General features: G+C 37.5%; 1 long non-coding RNA gene across 3 annotated transcripts in view; it reads right to left on the reverse strand.

Annotated features, from left to right (window-relative positions):
- Positions 1–4619: 4619 nt before the first annotated feature.
- LOC127544476 (uncharacterized) overlaps positions 4620–20050 on the reverse strand; it is a 92891-nt gene continuing 77460 nt past the window's right edge. For all 3 annotated transcript variants that reach the window (XR_007949453.1, XR_007949451.1, XR_007949452.1), the window contains one exon: positions 4620–5135. This is a non-coding gene — a long non-coding RNA (uncharacterized LOC127544476). The remainder of the gene's footprint in view (positions 5136–20050) is intronic.

The raw sequence follows: 20050 nt of genomic DNA on the forward strand, positions 1-20050 counted from the left end.
AGCCATTGCCATCCCAGGGACTAATGCCAGGACACGAATGAGAAGCTAAGAAGTCCAGAAGGGATGGGAAGAACTGAGGCTAATGCCCACAGTGAGGCATTCTCCTTCCCACAATAGTTCTCCTCAGGGCTTTTGATGAAATGTTCATTCCTAAATTGGATTCTTTCCAGTATTAGATCTGATAATATTTTATAGATGAGCACTGGAAGGTGATCAAATTTCTTCAGCCAATCTGATCACACCTTCTGTGCAACTCCAGTTGGGCAAGATTTTTTTCTACATTTGCTCTAAATAGTCAGATTGTTTGATTAAGACATGTTCTTACCTTGTTAAGGTATCATTTACTTTTTAAAAAGTGGAGATGATTTGGAATTCTTACATGAGGAACTTTCCTTTTTAAAAAAGGTAATTAAATATAGTAAATTTAACCAGTTTGAATTATGTTACTATCCCTATGAGTTGTGAAAAAAGATGTATTTCTGGAAAAGCTATGACCATGCAAAAGAATAGAGACACTAGGGATGTATAACCTGAGTATTACATTCATATCTAAAAATCACAGAATTTCAGAATTAACTTCAGAAGCCATATGTTTCAATCTGTATCTGAACTACTATCCCTTCTAAAGTATCTGTGACAACTGGATATTCAGTCTTTACCTGAAAATCTCCAATAATGGGAAACCTATTGCTTCCTGAGGCATTCTATTCCACTTCTAGATAACTCTTAATTATTAGGAAATTTTTTCTAATGCTGATCAAAAGTCTGTTTTAAATCTGTTATAACCACGCACTGCTGCTAGTTTTCCTGCATGGAACAGAAGAAATTCCAAAAGGCCAAAGAAAGGACTCCAATGTGCTGAGTAGATCCTTGAGGGAACTTTTTTTTTTTTGCAAAGACAGGAAGAATCACATAGACTGAGAGGATATAAGGGATTGTGTCCTGCCTGAAGGCAGGCAATTCTTACATACCAGAACCCATGAAATTGTTAAAAGTATGAATACAAATATTTTCAGAAATAATTATATATATATATATAAAACCAATCCCTCTCCCCATGTTGAAAAGTTCAGATCATTTACTTTTGGAACTCTAACCTACAAAATTACAAAGCTAAAACTTAGAGGTTAGCTAGTCCTACCCCTCATCTATAAAGTGATGAGGTTGGGCTAGATGATCTCTAATATTCTGCAAAGTTAATTGGCTTACTGAGTCACACAGGTAATAAGGATTAATCAGGTTTTGAACTCAGGCTCAAAGTCTCTTTTTCACCATTCCCACAATGGTGGAATTCATTATTTTGGTTTGAATTTTTTTGCTTTGCAAATTGCATTGCTTTGCTTTGCACATATTTTGGCAAGTCTGTTCTCACCAAATACAAAAAACAAAACAAAACAAAACCAACTAATAAGAAAATTACTGCTACAAGCTCTTTGTGATAGCCCTCCAATTCCTCTCTTTTCCAAAGGAGACCGCCCCTATTTCCCTTAAAGGATAATGATCATTTATTGGTTTCATATGTGCTTTCACACACCCATTTTTGGAAATCACTTAAGAAACAATTATAATATCAACACATCATATTTTATAGCAGGATATAGAAATGCCTCTTGACCTAATGAATTTCATTCCATAGAAAAAAATCCTGAAGATAAGAAAAATAAGTAAACTTATGCATTAGAAGATGTTACCTTGTCCATCTCCATATTAATTCTGGCTCTGGAAGACTGTAAGTTCCTTGAGGATAGGGTCTAGGAATACTTTTTTTTAATAACTGGAACCTTAGTAGACAGAAGATATTTATAAATGCTTGTTGATTATATGAATAAAAACAAAGTTTCTGAAAATAAAATGTCATTGGAATACATCTTTAACATCAAAAGAGAATGAATGTATTACAAAATTACCCACATTCCTATAACAAACATCTTAAGGTTTATAAAGCACCTTTCTCACAACCCTCCTGGGGCATGGTCGCTCCAAATATTCATAATAGCTGAGGAGAATGAGACTCCTAAACACAAAATATCTGAGCGAGGTCTAATTTCACACAGCTAATATCAACACTAAGATTCAAACCTAGGTTTTCTGATTCTAAACCTCATTTTCTTTCTACTATCTACTATGCTGTTCCTTGAATGTCAATAAATCCACCAAATCTTTGATGTAGGGGGAAAAGTACTGAATTGGGAGCCAGGAGCCTTTCTTTCAACTCCTAACTCTAAAACTAACAATCTGTGTGGCCTTAGGCTTTTTCTATCATTTCAAGGAACCTCAGATTCCCCATTGGCACAACAGGGAAGATAATTTTGTAATACCTCCCTCACAAGGAAAAGGCTTTGTATATGCTAAAGGCCAATACAAATGTGAACTATTTTCTATAATTTTATTATTACTGTCACTACTACTTTTGCTCACATCACTATTCAAAATGATGATAGCTTTCCCTTTTAGGTTTATAGTTACATTTTTCTTCTTTTTTTTTAAACAAATTATAACTGGCTTTCCTTTTTCTACTAGCTCTCAAATCATTCCATTTAACCTCTGAAGGGTAATCCATGGCTCCAAGTCTGCTGGCTGCAATTTCAGCTTAAATGTTTCCATAACTTCCTAGTGAGTTGTCATTTTCAAGCCTTTCTTTATTAATTATTTAAACAATTTCCATTAGCTTATGGCTCTGCCTTAGTTCAGCCATTTTTCTTTCCCTGTTTAACAAGTGAAAAACCGCCACCATAAGCTATAAATATGAGGCACTAGGAGGAGCAAATTGAAGCAGACAAATAGAAGCATGACTCATATTTCACCCATCTCTGGAGCAAATCCAGTGACTACCACGTTCTGGGAAGTGGTCTTAAATTGGCTCTACTTCCATATGTGAATTCAGAAACTTGAGGCGAGATTCAGAGAATCTTTTTTCTTCTTTTGTTGCTTTTTATCATTCAGCTCATTTGTGTAGGCCTTCATTGAGTGCAAATTAAGAGCTACAAATGATGCACACAAGTTTAAGACAACTTCTGCCCTCAAGGAGCTTATGATCCTATTAGAAAAGCAAGATAAATATCACTTCTTTCTCAGTATGTCTGGGACTGCCAATAGCACTACAGAGAATGGACTCTGCATTGGAGCAAACCACAGAGGCCCTCTAGGTCAACTACCACCTGAAGTATGAATCCCTTCTACAGCTTTCCACAAATGATTGCCCAGTTTCTGCTTGAATATATCCAATCATGGAGATTTCATTGGCTCAACCTATTTTGGGAAAGCTTTATGATAGAAAAGCTTTTCTTCATTTTGAATAGAAATAACCTCCCTGGGATTTCTATTAATAATTCTGTTCTCTGGCCACGTAGAATAAATTTGTTTCCTTTTAAAAATATTTAAAAGAACGAAATGTCCATTTCTCTCCTTTCACAACTTCTCTTCTCCAAGATAATTTATTTACATTTTCTCCAAGAGAGAATCACTGAAGAATTTGGGGATTTATTTTCCTAAGTCATCCTTGCACCCACCATTATCTCTCACATTTAAGCAACTGCTAAGATCTATTGTTACTATCTTTGTACTAATTCTTGGATTATTTTTTTTTCTCCCCCACTGTTACCACATTAGTCCAGGTCCTCATCAGTTACACTTGAGATTATATGCCATAGTCTTCTACTTTATTTTCCTAATTAGTCTCTCCAAATTTGAATCCACTCTGCAAACTACCACTAGATTGTTTCCCAAGTACCATTCTCTAATCAAGCTATTTCTTTGCTCAATAAATTTTGTGTAGCTCTTGTTATCTATCAAAACAAAACCAAAATCCTTGGCTGGGCTTCCAGAGACCTGGCCTACAATAATAGATGCTTAAAAAATTCTTGTTATTTGGTTGACTACCTATCCAATCTTGTCTCTTATCATGAGAGCTAGTTTACTTAAGCTTAGATATGCTTAAGCATCCAGAAAGTTGTTTACCACATGATAGTCTTTTAGCCAAAGTAACTTATGAAACTAAGGCAACCAGAATCATACCTATTTTGAAGTAATGCCTGGGATATTTAGAAAGGCTTATTGTGAAGATTGAATGAAACAATGTATGGGAAGACTGTTTTGAAAGCTGTATAACAGATTTGCATTCATAATCACAAATTTAAACACATTTTTATTATTCCCTCCTTCTTTAAGGTCTTATTCTTACTCTCCAATTAGCTAAATTTCATCAGTTCTTGACCAAAAAGAATGGAATGCAAAACCCACTTTTAGGAAGCCTTTCATGATTATTTCAGTTCATACTTAGCTCTCTGTCCCTGACTGCCTATTGCACTTAGACTCAAGATCATATAAGTGAATCTTTTGGTAGGTGCAAATGTATACTATTAACTATAGTTAACTGCTTCACCTGCATTAATATTATCTCTAATTAAACTATGCCCCTTAAAGGAGAAAAGCAATTCTATACTCTTGAATTCCCAACAGAACCTAAATCAGGTCCAGATACACATAAAGTGTTTATCATTTATTATGCCTCTATTTATATCTTTCCTAATGATTGTAAAAGTAAGTGTCCAAAATATTATTAACTGTATCAGACAACATAGTATAGGGGAAGGAGAAATCAATCAATTAATCAACAAACATTTATTAAGCACTTACTATTTATTGACTGGGAATATAAATAAAAAAGAGAAAAAAAGCCTCTAGTTCACATTTTAATGGAGGAAGACAAAATACATATAAATCAGTACACACAAGATACTTACAAATTAGAAGCAAGGAAACCTTAGAAGGGAAGAGAATAGCTACTGAGGAGAAAGAGGAAAAAGGCTTATTGCAGAAGGTGGAATCTGAATTAAGTCTTGAGGTAATTTAGGGAAATAAGGAGGTAGAGATGAGGAAGAAAAATATGAAGAGTAGATCCAAAGGCACAAATAGGTGAAATATTGTATGAAGAATAGCCAGTAGCCAACTATCACTGGACATCTGCCCTGCTCTTCCACTTTACAATTCTTTCCCTGGGCCATCATTTTAGGAAAGACATTTGCCATGCTTCTCACTCATTCCTGGATTCTTCTTCCTTCTCCATGACATTCTGGAGAAATGTTTGTCCTTGGGTCCTGCTATTCTTTCAATTCTCCCTTCCCATAGAGGTAGCCCTGCAACAGAAAGGAAGGAGAGGAGTCTGCTAGAGAAAGGGTTCACAAAATCATTTCTTTGGGCATTACTTAGGAAAGGAAAGCCTCTTTCCATGAAGGCACACGGTAGTTTTCCCCTGTGGCTCCTTAGCAGTCAAAAGTCCCAGTTGCAAGAAATAACAGTCAACTTTATTCCTATGTTGATAAATCCTGGAAAAACAAGGAAAATTCCCAACTACCATGACTCATATGGTATAAACAAACATCCCAATACTACATCTAAATAAATATCACCTTTATTTTAATCTGAGTTGAGCTTCAATGTGGGCTGGGAACAAAGGTGCCATGAAATCAGCTGATCTCTCTCTGCACTTAGCTTGCAATCAGGAGACAAAATTTATTTTAAATTTTTTCTTCCCAAATATTTAATACTATGTTCTATAATATTCCTGTATTTTGATAATTGATTCCAATGAAAACTCTAGAATATTTTCAATAATTCCAACTTTTATAACACAATAAAGATGTTTTTTGATGTAATAATCTTAAAAGGCATGTAATATGTATGCTACTGGGAAAAATACTCACACACTATAAAATAGATAAGTTAAGCAAACTAGTGCTTCATTTCCATTTTAATACAAGGAAATATGGACTAGTATGAAATTATATCCCAGCTATAGAGGCTTTTCATATGGATAGTTATAAAAATTAGATAATGACTTTCATCTGTACCTCCTTTTTAAAGAAAGTCTTTCATCACCTCTTCATCTACTGGGACTCCCTTCTTTCTTCCCCCATCTCTTTGAGAAACATTCAATCCTTCTTTAGCATTAGGCCCCAGTTTTAACTAACCCAAGTAAAAGGAGAATATAAAAAAATTAATAATCTTTTGTACAGAGCTGGCAATTCAAATGTTAGGATTCAGCCTGGTTCATGTGATTGAATGTCTGTGATTGTACAAAGCCCCTTTACAGTCTCTTCATATAAATCAGCATAGTAAAGAGTCAAGAAACCAATGATTGAGCTCAATCACCTGATTTGAATATAGAAAATGAAAAAGTTAGATTAGATCCAGAAAAATTCTATAGACCTGTCCCCTCGTGCTTCCCTACTTCACAAAAACAGAATCCTGCTATTTTGCACTACTTGTACTCCAACTTTCACATCCATTTCTTGTATACATAATCTATTGCATTTTTAAAATGTCCCAGCCCTTACCTTCTTTTTCCCTTTTACTGTGACTTATAGGAGCTCTGTGGGTCATCCCCTGTATTTTATCCTAAAACTACTTCTTTTATTTAATCAATTCAAATTTGTGTCCTTCCTTACCTCCAAAAAAAAAAAAAAAAAAAAAAAAAAAAAGAGAAAAAGAGAAAAGTAAAATATTTTTTACAAAAATGTAGCTAAGTAAAACAAGTTTTTATACTGGCTATATAAAAAAAGTCTTAATTTCCCATCTAGTTTTTCCACCTCTTTATGAGAAGAGATGGACAGCATGTTTCATCATGAGCCCTAAGGAATCATATTTGATTATTGTGTTGATCAGAGTTCCTAAGTCTTTGAAAGTTATCTTTACAATGTTGTTGTCACTGTACAAATTGTTCCCCTTGTTCTGCTTAAATCACTCTGCATTAGTTCATATAAATCTTCCCAGATTTTTCTGAAACCATCCCTTTTTTCATTTCTTACAGCACAATAGTATTCCATAGCATGGACATACAATAACTAGTTCAGTCATTCCTCAATTGATGAGTACCTTCTCAGTTTCTAGGTCTTTGCCATCATAAAAAGAACTGTTATATTTTTGTATACCATTAGAGCTCATTTTTGCTTCAGACAAATTCCTCCTGTAATTTACCATCTCTTTTATTCCTCTATTCCTTCTCCCCTTTTTCAACTTATCTTCTGAATGAAATCCATTTTTAAATTCAGTTGTGGGTATTCTTCTTGTGACCAATTCAAATGTGAATGAGATTCAATGTCACCTATTTCTTCTTATTATCCCTTTTCTCTTTATTAATACAGACTTTTACTTACACAAACCAATTAATTATGTGAGAGAATTTTCTAAATCCTTAGTCTCTCCTTTTCCATTCTAATATATTCCTTTCCAACTTCCTTTTCATTCTGCTAAAATTAACAAAATACAACAGAGCCACTCCAAGATCCTCTATTTAAATTCCCTCTATGATCACTAATGATAGGGTCAATGGGAACACATGTTTCATTTCCTTTTATTAGAATATAAACAGTTCATCCTTCAGTCCTTCATGTTTCTCTTGATTGTTGTGTTCCCATGACAAAATTTCTATGTGGCTTTGATCTTTTTATCAGGAAGACATGGAGTCCTCTATTTCATTAAAGGTTTAATTTTCCTCTTCAAGGACTATATTCAGCTTTTAAAGAGTAAGTTATTCTTAGTTGTAAACTTTTATCTTTTGCCTTCTGGAATATCATATTTTAAGCTCTCCACTACTTTATGGTGGTGGCTGCTAAATCATGTGTGAACCCAACTGTGGCTCCATGGTAATTTAATTTTTTCTTTTTGCAGGTTTAGCCCTAGAAACTTTAGATTTTGATTATGATGTTGCTGGGAGTTTTCATTTTGGGACATCTTTTAGGAGGTAAACAGTGGCTTCTTTCTACTTTGATTTTTCAGCACTTTGATGGGATTCTTTTTTTCTTTCTTTCCTTTGCTCATTCTTTCAGCCTACTTCCTGACTTTATATTTGGACTTTACTTTAGGAATAAGCTCTGCATCTTCTGGGAAGAATGTCCAAGCTGTCTTTGTGTCTTCTAGTTCCTGCTATTTTTTCTTGGGACATGAAATATTGCATTATTCTAGGTTCTCAAGAACAGCTTGGGCTAGGAACCTATAAAGTTTCAAAGCGGTCTGATGCAAGGAAAAGGTGATTTCTATCTTCCTGGTCTGAACTCGACAAATTCCTAGTGTGAATTTGCATCTGAACAACATATCTCTAGGCTTGTCCTTGCTTAGAGTGCTAATTTAGTGCTGATGAACTGTTATTATCAATCAGTTGGAAAGCTCTGCTGTTTCACAGTGACAGAACTTCAGGCTCCCCTTTGGTCTGAGATTCCTGTCATATTCTTCACACTGGACAGGAAGCTGGAACTGAGATCCTCCCATTCTGCTTTGCAGTCACAGCCACAAGGCTTTAGAACTTCAGGACTTGGAACTGTTCCTCAGCCAGGAACAAGTCCCTTTCTCAGTCAGCCCTTGATGTGTAACCTGGAACTTTGTAGGAGCAATAAAACTGCCAATCAGCATCTATGACCAGTCCCATCTGCACAGGTTTAGGCCCCTCTGTGCTGCATTTGGGAATTCTGTATGCCTGTGCATAGCCTTTCCCAGAACTAAGTACCTGCACAACTGGTTCTGTATAGAAATTGTAGCCACTTTATAAACCTGTCTCTATCTGTGCTCACCTGGGCTAGAAAAAGGACATGCTATTTTCTTGTGCTTTATATTGATAAACTTCTCAAGGAAGTGGTTTTTATATTTTCAACATCCACTTTTTAATTAATTGTGACTTAGATATGACTTTTTGTTGTCTTTCTTTTCTTGAAGAGGACCAGGACATTAGGGAGGTGATGTCATGACCTACAAGTGACTGGAATTTCGGTGAGGAGGGCTAGGCAAGGTCCCCCACCTCACCCTCCCCTGCAGAGCCACCTGGGTCCAGTGGCCAGATGTAGATCAGGATGATGGAGATGCAGGGGGAGATCTTGGATTGTAAGCTAAGGTCACCAACAGGTCTTAGTTTGACTGAGGCCAAACCTATTCAGTAATTAAGATGAGGTAGCAACTGAGGCAAGGAATTGCTTTCTTCTTCTAGTCTTTCTTCTAGTAAAAAAAAAATAATCTAAATTATTAAATAAATAAATCCGGAATACGAAACTAGGATAGACTCATTGATTGGCTAACAATAGGCCCCAGGCCAAGCCCCAAAGAGAGACAGATAACACATTAAATGATAAGAGTCAGAATTAAGTAACATATTGATAGACTAGGACAGCAGGATGAATCTAATGAAAGGGATGGCTTCAAAAATCATCTTCACAACAGACAAAATTAATGCACTGAGGGTAAGCGAAGTGGTTGAATGGGAAAACAAATCTTTGTATCAAATGTCCTTGATAAGAGAGTGTAGTCCAAGATTCATAAACTATCTACTTATACATATATGTATGTGTGTGACTAAATAACTATTCCCAGTAAATATTTGTTCAAAGGATATGAATAAACAGTTCTCAAAATTATTGTATTCACAAACACATAAAAGAATGCACCAAATCAATAATAATAAGTTTCAACTCACACCTTGTTAATCGAAAAAGATTACAAAATAGCAATGGTTAACTTTGGAAGGGTTGTGGAATGAAAGATAGGCATCCTAATATCTTGCTTGAAAAATTGTAAATGGGTTAATAGCCTAAGAAAGTTATCTATATGAAGAAAGACCTGTATACATCAAGATGTTTATATTGGCACTTTTTGTGATAACAAAGAACTAGAAACAAAGTAGATGCCAGTCAATTGGGCAATGGTTAAACAAACCATGGCATATGAATATAATGGAATATTATTGTGTTGTAAGAAATAGTGTAATGAATAAAGAGAAGTATAGAAAGATCTGCATGAATTGAATCATGGTTTCATCTTCATGAATTTAAGTCAGTAGAGCTAAGAAAACAGTAATTACAACAATTTAAATGGAAAGAATAACCAAACGCTTAAAAAAAAAAAAAAAAAAAAAAAAGGAAAGACAACAAAATTATAAAGATAAAGCCTGACTCAAAAAAAAAAAAAAAACCAAAACAAAAAGACATGAGAAAATACTTTCAACCCTCCTTTTCATGGAAGTAGTAAGTCCACAGGCATTACACATTGCACATATTTTTGGAATTTTTCAATATATTTGATCAATTGTGTTGAATTTTTTCCCCTCTTTAATAAAATATTATTTGTTATGTGGGATGGTTCTCTGGGATAGGGAAAGGGAAGGATACTGGGGATAAGATGTCAATAAAAACTTATTGTAAAAAATCATCTTCATAAGCACAAGATGGGGGACATATAGAAAGAAATTTTTCTAGAAAATGATGTGGGGATTGACATTGCTGTCAAGAAAGTCAATACAGTTTTAGTCTGCATAGGGAGGCATCATATTCAGGACTATGGATGTGATATATTTGTTGTCTTCTGCTCTAGTCAGACTGTAACTAGATTATTATGTTTAGTTTTAGATACCACATTTTAAAAGGAACACTGATAATGTAGAGGCTTCCTGAAGAGTTTCAAATTTATTTCCTCTTTGCAAGAGTGGGGATGCACAATATGTATAATAATTTATAATAACTTTCTTTAGTATCTGAGACACTGACTTATAGAAAAGAGAATATACTTGTTCTTTTCGGTTTGGAAGGAAAAAATGGAAACAGTAGAAGTTGGAGAAAAAAGTAAATTTAGTAGTGAGACAAAGAAAAACTTCTTAATAATTAGAACTATCTAAAAGTAAAATAGATTTCTAGGAGAAAGTGAGAAATAGTTATTTTTAAAAAACCACAACAACTAGGAACAAAGAAGTACCTGCTTGCGTTCCCCACAAGAAATATTGCACATTCCATTAATTAAAAACAAAGCTAACAGTATAGAATCACAGAATTTTAGAACTAGAAATATTTTTAGGGATCACAAAATTACACATTAACTAGTCAGAACTAGTTATGCCATTAACTAGGTGAAGAAATGTGAAAGGAAATAAAATATCTTATCCAATATCATGAAACTCATCAATTATAAAAGCAGAATTAGGACTCACAACTTCTTGCAGTCCAGAGTTCCTTCTGTTTTATTTTGCTGCCTGATCTATTATTGGAGGAAGGATAGGGAGGAATGTTACGTTTCTGAAGAAGCCAAACTCTTTATACATGTTTGTTAGAAAAATGGAATTAGAATCCTTTTCGTCTTTATATATAGAGAGAGTCATTTCATTGTCTTTATTTCTATCTATTTTTCGAAGATCAACTGTGGGGTATTTTGCCTTTTCACAAGTTTTTTTTTGTTTGTTTTTTTTTTTTTCCCCATTTAATCACCTAAAAAGGAAGATCCATTTCAACATTAAGTCACTGCCATAAGAGTTTTCCCAACTTACTTAGTTTTAATTAGGGAGCTATATTAATATAGTATTATAGTATATTAATACTAGTAGTATAGTATATTATATGTAGTATATAGTATAGTAGTATAGTATATTAATATAGTATATTATAAACTACTGTCCATTCTATCTTGCCTGAATCAATCATTCAATATATATTCATTAAACAATTGCTATAGGCCAGGAATGGTGATGCTTACAAGGAACACAGCCAAAAGTGAAACAATCCCTGACCTTGAGAAGTTTAAAATTTAACAAAGGGATTTGACACTTACTTACAATTTTCCCCCTGAGGCAGTTGGGGTTAAGTGACTTGTCCAGGGTCACACAGCCAGGAAATATTAAGTGTCTGAGGTCAGATTTGAACACAGGTCTTCCTGACTTCAGGTCTGGTGCTCTATCCACTGATTTTTTTTTTAATAAGATAATTTTGGGAAGAAGATATGAGGGCAAAAGTAGGGGGGAAATTGCTTTATATAAAAGGTTGTACTTAAGTTGAACTTTGAAGAAAACTAGTAGAAATATGGTAGCTTAGGATTTAGAGGTTTCATCATTCACATCTCATCAGTTCTCTCTGTTGCCTCTGTATCTCTGATTAAAGGGCTAGAGAAAGGAGCAAAGAACTCCACCCAAAGCCTCCCTTTAAAGAATGTTAGTCAATTTTTCAATGCCTATCAAGTTCACTGCTTGGTTTTGACTCTACCATCAAGTCCCCTTGGTAAGTACCTTTGCTTCCTCCCCACTCTACTTCCCAGCTCCCTTTTGTGTGCTGTTTTCTCTTATTGGATCACAAGCTTCTTGAGGAAAAGGGCAAAATTTTCCCCAAAATTTGGATCTAGTGCTTAGGACAGTACTTGACTTATAATAGGCATTTAATAAAAATGTTTATTGTATAGTTTTTATAGAATTGGGAGATCTGGGTAGTGAAGAAATATTTATACTGTAGATGTTGAGAAGTTGAAGTTAAAGGAAAGGAAAGGGATGATTGTGGGGACAGTTTGCTAAAGAAAATGAGAAGGATTGAGATTAAGAGTGCATGTAAAGGGATTAGTGTGGAGATAATTTCATGGCTTTCAAAACTTCTATAGGAGTCCAGAAGGTAACACCTTCTGGACCAATGGTCTGTGATCAAATGAAGATAACCATAGTAGGTTCTGTTGCTATAGTTCAGTCACTTCCATCATGTCCAAGTCTTTGTGATAATGTAAGGTTTTCTTGGGAAATATACTAAAGTGGTACTGAAAAGATATTGAAGACCTTTCCTTCTCCAGTTCATTTTCCAGATGAAGAAACAGACAAACAAGATTAAGTGAGTTGTGAAGGGAATATTTCCCTGACACAGCTAGTGTTTGAGGTTGCATTTGAACTTGGGTCTTCTTGGGTCTATTTCTAGCACTCTATCCTGTTGGAATCCTAGTGTTAACTCAACTTGAAACAAGATGATAACTCAAGGGAGATGTTAGAATCCTGTAATGGGCTGAGGCTTGAGTTGATGCACTGAGGTCCCAAGCACGTGAGGCTAAATAGTAATTGGACCATACTCTATATAAGCTTGGAGAAAGAATGGCCCCTGCCTACTCTTTGTGCAAGTCCTGATGTGTTGTATAGGAAATAACGTTTTTGGTGGGTGGAGGCAAGGGAGTGGAGAGGGAAGCAGAAGGAGAGGCTGCTGGCTGGCATCTTGACACAGCTGCTCATATTGCTATCACAACCACCCTTCACCTCCAATCCCCTCTGCTAGCTGGCTTCCTGTCTGCCCATATTGCTATCGCAATCCCCCCTCACCTCTACTGAGATTAAAGATTGAAGATTTTTCCCTTAACCTGAATTCCTGACTCCGGCTGATTTTAAATACATGGTCATCACATTTGGTGCCCAAGAGTGGGAACCAAGGACCCTACTTTCACTGAAGAAGTCTCCAGTGACCAGGAACTTAGGTGAGTATAAGACAAACAGGGAACTTATTTTCTTAAAGACTAAACCAGTAACCTTTTTTGACTGAAATGGGATTCTAGCTAAAGATTCTCCATCCTCCACCCCAACCCCCCCATCCCCAGCCCCACCCAGGAGTGGTGCTATAGAAAGCCTGCTTAAGCTGATAGAAGATCAAGGGCTACTTATAACTTGGGAACAGACAGCTAGACATTTGGGTACATTAAAACGCACCTCCTCTTGGTTCTTAGAGGAAGAGCAAATCTCTCCAGATAATTGGACATTAATTGGGGAACAGCTCTCCGCATATTACAACGAAAACGGTCCTCATTCAATTTCCATCGAGGCATTCTATTTATACAATATAATACAGTTGGCCTTAAGATACTGTATAAGTTCTAGAAGAAAAGGAAAAAACTCTAGGAATAGCCAAATGGGGAAGCCTGAGATAAAGGAGGAAGACAAAGAACAGATTAATGGCCATATCCCCACAGGGCATGGAGACTTAAGTGAGGATCAAGGGCGGGTGAATCTGAGGCAGCTTCAGCCCCACCTGAGGAGCAGGTAATTGACTCTCCTCCATCAACTCCACCCTCCAGGATGGAGGGAGGAGGGGTTGGGGGGGGGGGGAGGCATTTTTCCGGTAATTCAACAGTTTAATTCTTCAGGTCAAGAAAGTAAAAGATACTCTCCTTTTGATATAGAAATCCTCAAAGACCTGAAAAAAGCTTGCACTCTTTATGGGGCTACATCAGCTTATGTTAAGATGCTATTACAGAATTTGGCTTTTGAAATCTTGACCCCAATGACCGAAAATCTATAGCAAGGATATGCCTAGAACCTGGACAAAACTACTTGTGGCTTTCTAAATATAGTGAGCTCTGTAGGATACAAGCGCAACAAAATAGTCAAAGTGGAGTTCATGTTGCAATCACCTGTGACCTACTAACAGGTGTAGGTTCCTATGCAGACGTCGCAGTACAAATTAATTATTCCATAGCAGCATATGAGCAAATTTCTGCTAATGCTATCAAAGCGTGGGCTTCTCTCCACAATAAAGACGACAAGGATGGGCCTTCACAGAAATAACATAAAGGCCAAATGAACCCTTTGCTGACTTTGTGGGACATTTGCACACCGCTATCACAAGAACAAATGGAGAAAATCCAATAACAGACATTTTGATAAGGCAACTTGCTAAGGAAAATGCTAATGAGGTTTGCAGAAGAATTATACTAGGACTGCGCAAGGATGCTCCTTTAGAGGAGCTCATAAGACGCTGTGCCACAGTGGGCACAGATGCCTTTTATACCCAGTCTATGATGCAGACTTCCCAAAATCCAAACATGGGAAGACAGAGTTCCTCCTGGGAAGCAACTTCCAGAGAAACTCGTAGATGCTTTCAGTGTGGAAAAGTAGGGCATCTGAAAGCTCAATGTTGGTATAGAGATAGAATGGGAAAACAAGGTGGGAGAACAAGACCCAACACCCCATGTCCAAAATGCAACAGAGGCTTCCATTGGGCCTCAGAATGCAGACAGATTCAGGGAAACAGGATGAGGGGCCCAGCCCCAGGGCCCAAGGCAAAAAACACTTGGGGCATGATGGCAGCCAATGGTGCACCCAGAGAGTGCCTAGAAGTCCAGTACCCAGACATGACCAATCAGCCAGAAAGCCATATGATGGGAGAAGGGGATTACACAATCAACCAGCCAGGAAGCAACCTGGTGGGAGAAAGGAATTACAATTGGGGAGAATAGAGCTTTATGCAGCTGGAACAACTGAGATACCCCCTGGAGAGGTGAAATCTGTTCCTCTCCAGCCTATGGATCCCTTGCCTCCAGGCACAGTAAGCTTGACCATTTCACCTCCTTTTTGTACGTACAAAACAGTGTCCATCCACAAAACTGATGTGGGAAACTGGGGAATGTGTAGATAATATCCCAGTCACTAATACAGATAGACAATGTGTGACTTATCACCCAGGAAACGTAGTAGCATCAGGTTTACTCATACAGAATCCTAATAAGCAACCTGGTGATAGTCACCCAGGTTCTGACTCCAGACCACAAAAGCCAGGAATATACTGGACAGCAGCTGTAACAGTTGACCCACCTATGCTCACGATCTATATAAATGGCCTACCATTGGAAGGATTGGTAGGCACAGGTGCAGATCGTACAGTCATTAGAGATGCCAATTGGCCCAGTCACTGGCCAAAGATTGAAGCAGACACCTACATGTCTGGAATAGGAGGATGAATAGCGGCTGAAGTTAGTGCTGTCCCTATGAGATGAACTTTTGAAGGCAAAACAGAAGTTTTTACTCCTTTTATAGCTGAAAAAATACCCATCAATCTGTGGGGAAGAGATGTTTTACAGCAATTAGGGTTAAAAATGAGTACTTAGGTTTTTTAAGCAGGGCTGCTATTGAAGGCCTGCCAACACTCTCACCTGTTCCTATTCAATGGAAAACTGATACATCAGTATGGATAGAACAGTGACCCTTAGGTAGCAATAAAATTCAGGCCTTATTAGATATAGTACAGGAGCAGCTTGAACAAGGAAGGGCACTTACAACCTTCTCTAAGTCCTTGGAATTCCCCAGTATTCATTGTAAAAAAGAAATCTGGAAAACGGAGGATGCTCACTGATTTAAGAAAAGTGAATGAACAGATGGAAACTATGGGAACTCTTCAGCCTGGACTTCCATCTCCTACTTAGTTGCCTAGAGAATGGTCTCTTTGGGTCATAGATATTAAGGATTGTTTCTATTCTATCCCTCTGGATAAGGAGGATATGAAAAGATTTGCCTTTTTAGTGCCTAGCATTAACTTAGCTGAGCCTTATAAAAGATATGAATGTACAGTTTTGCCACAGAGAATGAAAAACAGCTCCACTATGTGTCAAATGTATGTTGCTGCTGCTCTTGCTCCAGTAAGAAAAACATTTCCAAAAGTTATGCTATTACATTATATGGATGGTATATTAGGATGTGCACTTGAGGAACAAATGCTAGAAGCATGTCTACAAAAGACCATAGAAACACTAAGATACTACAAATTGTACATAGCTGAAGAAAAAATTCAAAGACATGCTCCTTTTCAATATTTAGGATATGTATACCCTAAGGTGCTTACAGTACAAAAACTGTCCTTAAGAACAGAGAAGCTAAACACTTTAAATGATTTTCAGAAATTGATAGGAGATATCCAATGGATGCGACCAGTGTTAGGCTTGACTACCTATCAGTTACAAACATTATATGACATTTTAAGGGGAGACAGATTTTAAGGCATTCACCATGCCAGCTTACAAAAGACGCTCAAGAGGCTTTGAGAAAAGTTGAACTGGCTTTATCCAATGTGGTTGAAAGAGTCACTCAAAAACCCTTGGAAATATCAATTTTTGCCACACAAGAAGCACCCACAGCAGGCCTTCATCAAGGAGACAGTGTGATAGAGTGGGTGAACCTCCCGGCACAACCAGAACAAAGCCTTATTCCTTACCCAGTGCTTGTGGCTAGAATTTTATTAAAGGCCATTAAGCGAGCAGTACAATTATCTGGGACAAGACCTGACAAGATATACACCTTTTACACCAATACACAAATTAATGTGTGTTGTGAGACCATCCCAGAGTGGCAAATTTTATTAGCCATGGCTCCAAATTTTACACATGGGTCTCCATTAAAGATAACCAGACTTTTACATAATTGGCAATGGATTCTTGAAGAAAAAGTTTCCAAAGTTCCTCTTAAAGGACCAACTATCTTTATAGATACATCCAAACACAATATTTCTGCTGTATATTCTCATGACTTAATGATAGAGTAGTCAGAACTCCTTTTCAGTCCACTCAGCAGAACGAATTATATGCGATCATGCTAGCTCTCACTTATTACGCAGGAGACATAAATGTAATATCTGATTCAGCCTATTCAGTAGGTGTGGTACAAAGAATTGCCATAGCCCAAATAAAATTTGCAGCTTCTAATATATATCAGCTCTTTAAGGAACTTCAGGAGCAAGTGAGAAAGCATTAGGAAAGATTTATATCTTGCATGTTCACTCACATAGTGGACTTCCAGGTCCTATTTTTGATGGAAATTCAAAGGCAGATAGCCTTTTAACTATGTCAGCCAGTACACCTTTATTTCAGGAGGCCCAGGAATCCCATTCTAAATACCATCAGGCTGCTCGAGCTTTGCGTTTACAATTTGGGATAACAAAAGAGGAAGCTAGGAGCATAGTGAAAAGCTATACAGCTTGCCTTCCTTTCCACCCTCCTACGCTCCCTCCAGGGAAGAACCCTCATGGTTTGAGACCCAATGAAATCTGGCAAATGGATGTGACCTATTATAAATCTTTTGGTTGTCTGTCTTTTATCCACATTGTGGGTAAACACCTTTTCAGGATTCACTTTTGCAATATCAGCAGCAAAAGAGACAGCCCGAGTGGTCACTGAATTCCTCATTCAAGCATTCACAATTATGGGTGTGCCACAAGAAATAAAAACAGATAATGGTCCTGCATATACCTCCAAACATTTTGAACACTTTTGTGCACAGTATAAGATTTTACACACCACTGGCATACCCTTTAATCCTCAAGATTAGGCAATCATAGAAAGGAGAAACAGGGACATTAAGATACTGCTCCAAAAACCAAAGAAAGGGGGAGCCACAGGTAACCCTAGAGAATACTAAATCTAGCACTTTATACTATTAATTTCTTGATTTTTGACAAAGATGCACTGGCTCTGGCAGACAGGTTTTATAACCCACCGGAAGGGCAGTGTCCAGTGCGAGCAGCTACACTATCTTTAGATAATCGCCAGGTGATGTGGAGAGACCCAGAAAGTGGTGAATGGAAGGGACCAGATAGGCTAACTGCTTGGGGGAGAGGGTTTGCTTGTATCTCTACAGGTGGAGAAGGAATCAGATGGGTGCCAATGAACGGTATTCTCCTTGTCCATCATAGAGAGATGGAGCAGACCCTTGAAACGAAGGAGAAGACCCAAGAAATATTGGGTGGTTCTGTTGCTGATTGTGCTCACCATTGAAAGAGTGGGGCAGTTATGGCGTTTGACTTATGAACATAGAAAATTGTAGGACTTGAAAGCCCTCAGGAATCACTGGATTTTCTGAGAAATGATAAAACTCTTACAGGACTTCAAAATGTGCTGGAATCATTGGATTCCCTAACACATAAAAAGACTTTTGCAGGACTTCAAAAACTTGGGGGCGGGGGGTGGAATCATTGGATTCCCTGAACAATAGACTGGTTTTGGACTATCTCTTGGCTGCTGAAGAAGGCATATGTGTGATTGTTGTTTACATACTCTCCTTCTAGGACTTCTGGCAATCTTTTACAATACCATATTGATTTATATTGTTTGTTATACCGTTACTTGGGTGTACAATTCATGTTTGTTACACCACATCAAGCCTGCACTGACTGTGGGGAGAGTCATCACTAATAGCCTCTGGGTTATTGCTGTGTGCTTGTGTAATATCTCCCATGCTGATGGGTTTGTGCATAATAAGACCCTTCAGCCCAGAAACCCGCTAGCAACCCCCACTTCCCTTTGGTGCTTTTCATCTCCCTTCCTGAGATGTCAGGGAGGGTGTGATTATCTCCTTTTTAGTGCTTTCACCTCCCTTCCTGAGAAGTCAGGGGGGTCATGATCACCTCCTTTCCAGTGCTTTCACCTCCTTTCCTGAGAAGTCAGGGAGGGTGTGATCACCTCCCCTTGGGGACTCTGGCCTCCCTGAGGAGTCAGGGATGGCATGACCACCTGTGTTCTAAAACAAAAGAAAGCGGGAGATGTAATGGGCTGAGGCTTGAGTTGATGCACTGAGGTCCCAAGCACATGAGACTAAATAGTAATTGGACCATACTCTATTAATATATATACTTGGAGAAAGAATGGTCCCCTCCCACTCTTTGTGCAAGTACTGATGTGTTGTACAGGAAATGACGATTTTGATGGGTAGAGGCAGGAGAGTGGAGAGGAAGCGGAAAGAGAGACTGCTGGCTGGTGTCTTGACACACCTGCTCACATTGCTATCACGACTGCCCTTCACCTCCAATCCCCCTCTGCTAGCTGGCTTCCTGTCTGCCCATATTGCTATTGCAATCCTTCTTCACCTCTTCACTTCAATAAAGATTGAAGATTTTTCCCTTAACCTGAATTCCTGATTCTGGCTGATTTTAAATATGCGGTCATCACAGAATCCTAGTGTTAACTCAACTTGAAACAAGGTGATAACTCAAGGGAGATGTTAGAATCCTAGTGTGTGTTCAACTAGGATTCCAACACTATCCATTGTTCTACTCAACTATTGTAGGTTTATGGTTAAGTTATTAACATAATGGCCTGAGTCTACACAATCATCACTCCATAGTATATGGGTAAAGATGATAAGAAACTTAGGAGTAAAGGAAGTGACCATTTAAACCTAGAATTTGGAAAAAAAAAAGGGGGGGGGAAGGAATCATTTGGGTATAATGCAATAGGCAAAGTAAATTCTAATTAAGTCAATTGTTTTTATATGAATTTGCTAAGATATGCATTCAATCTGTCTTGCATATAACAGAACTATTTCCAGCTGGTCAATGCACGCTCTGCTCTGCATTGTCTATCGCATGTATTGCTGGTGTGTATTTGCTCTAAATGGCAGTCTAAGGTAATTTGTCATCAGTCCATAAAAGAGGAAGAGAGGGAGGGAAAGAGGAAGAGAGGGAGGAGGAAAGGGAGCAAGGGAGGGAGAAAGAAAGAAAGAACGAACGAAAGAAAGAAAGAAAGAGAGAGAGAG

The sequence above is a fragment of the Antechinus flavipes genome, chromosome 1 (assembly GCF_016432865.1).
Source record: "Antechinus flavipes isolate AdamAnt ecotype Samford, QLD, Australia chromosome 1, AdamAnt_v2, whole genome shotgun sequence".
In the NCBI taxonomy this organism is placed as follows: Eukaryota; Metazoa; Chordata; class Mammalia; order Dasyuromorphia; family Dasyuridae; genus Antechinus; species Antechinus flavipes.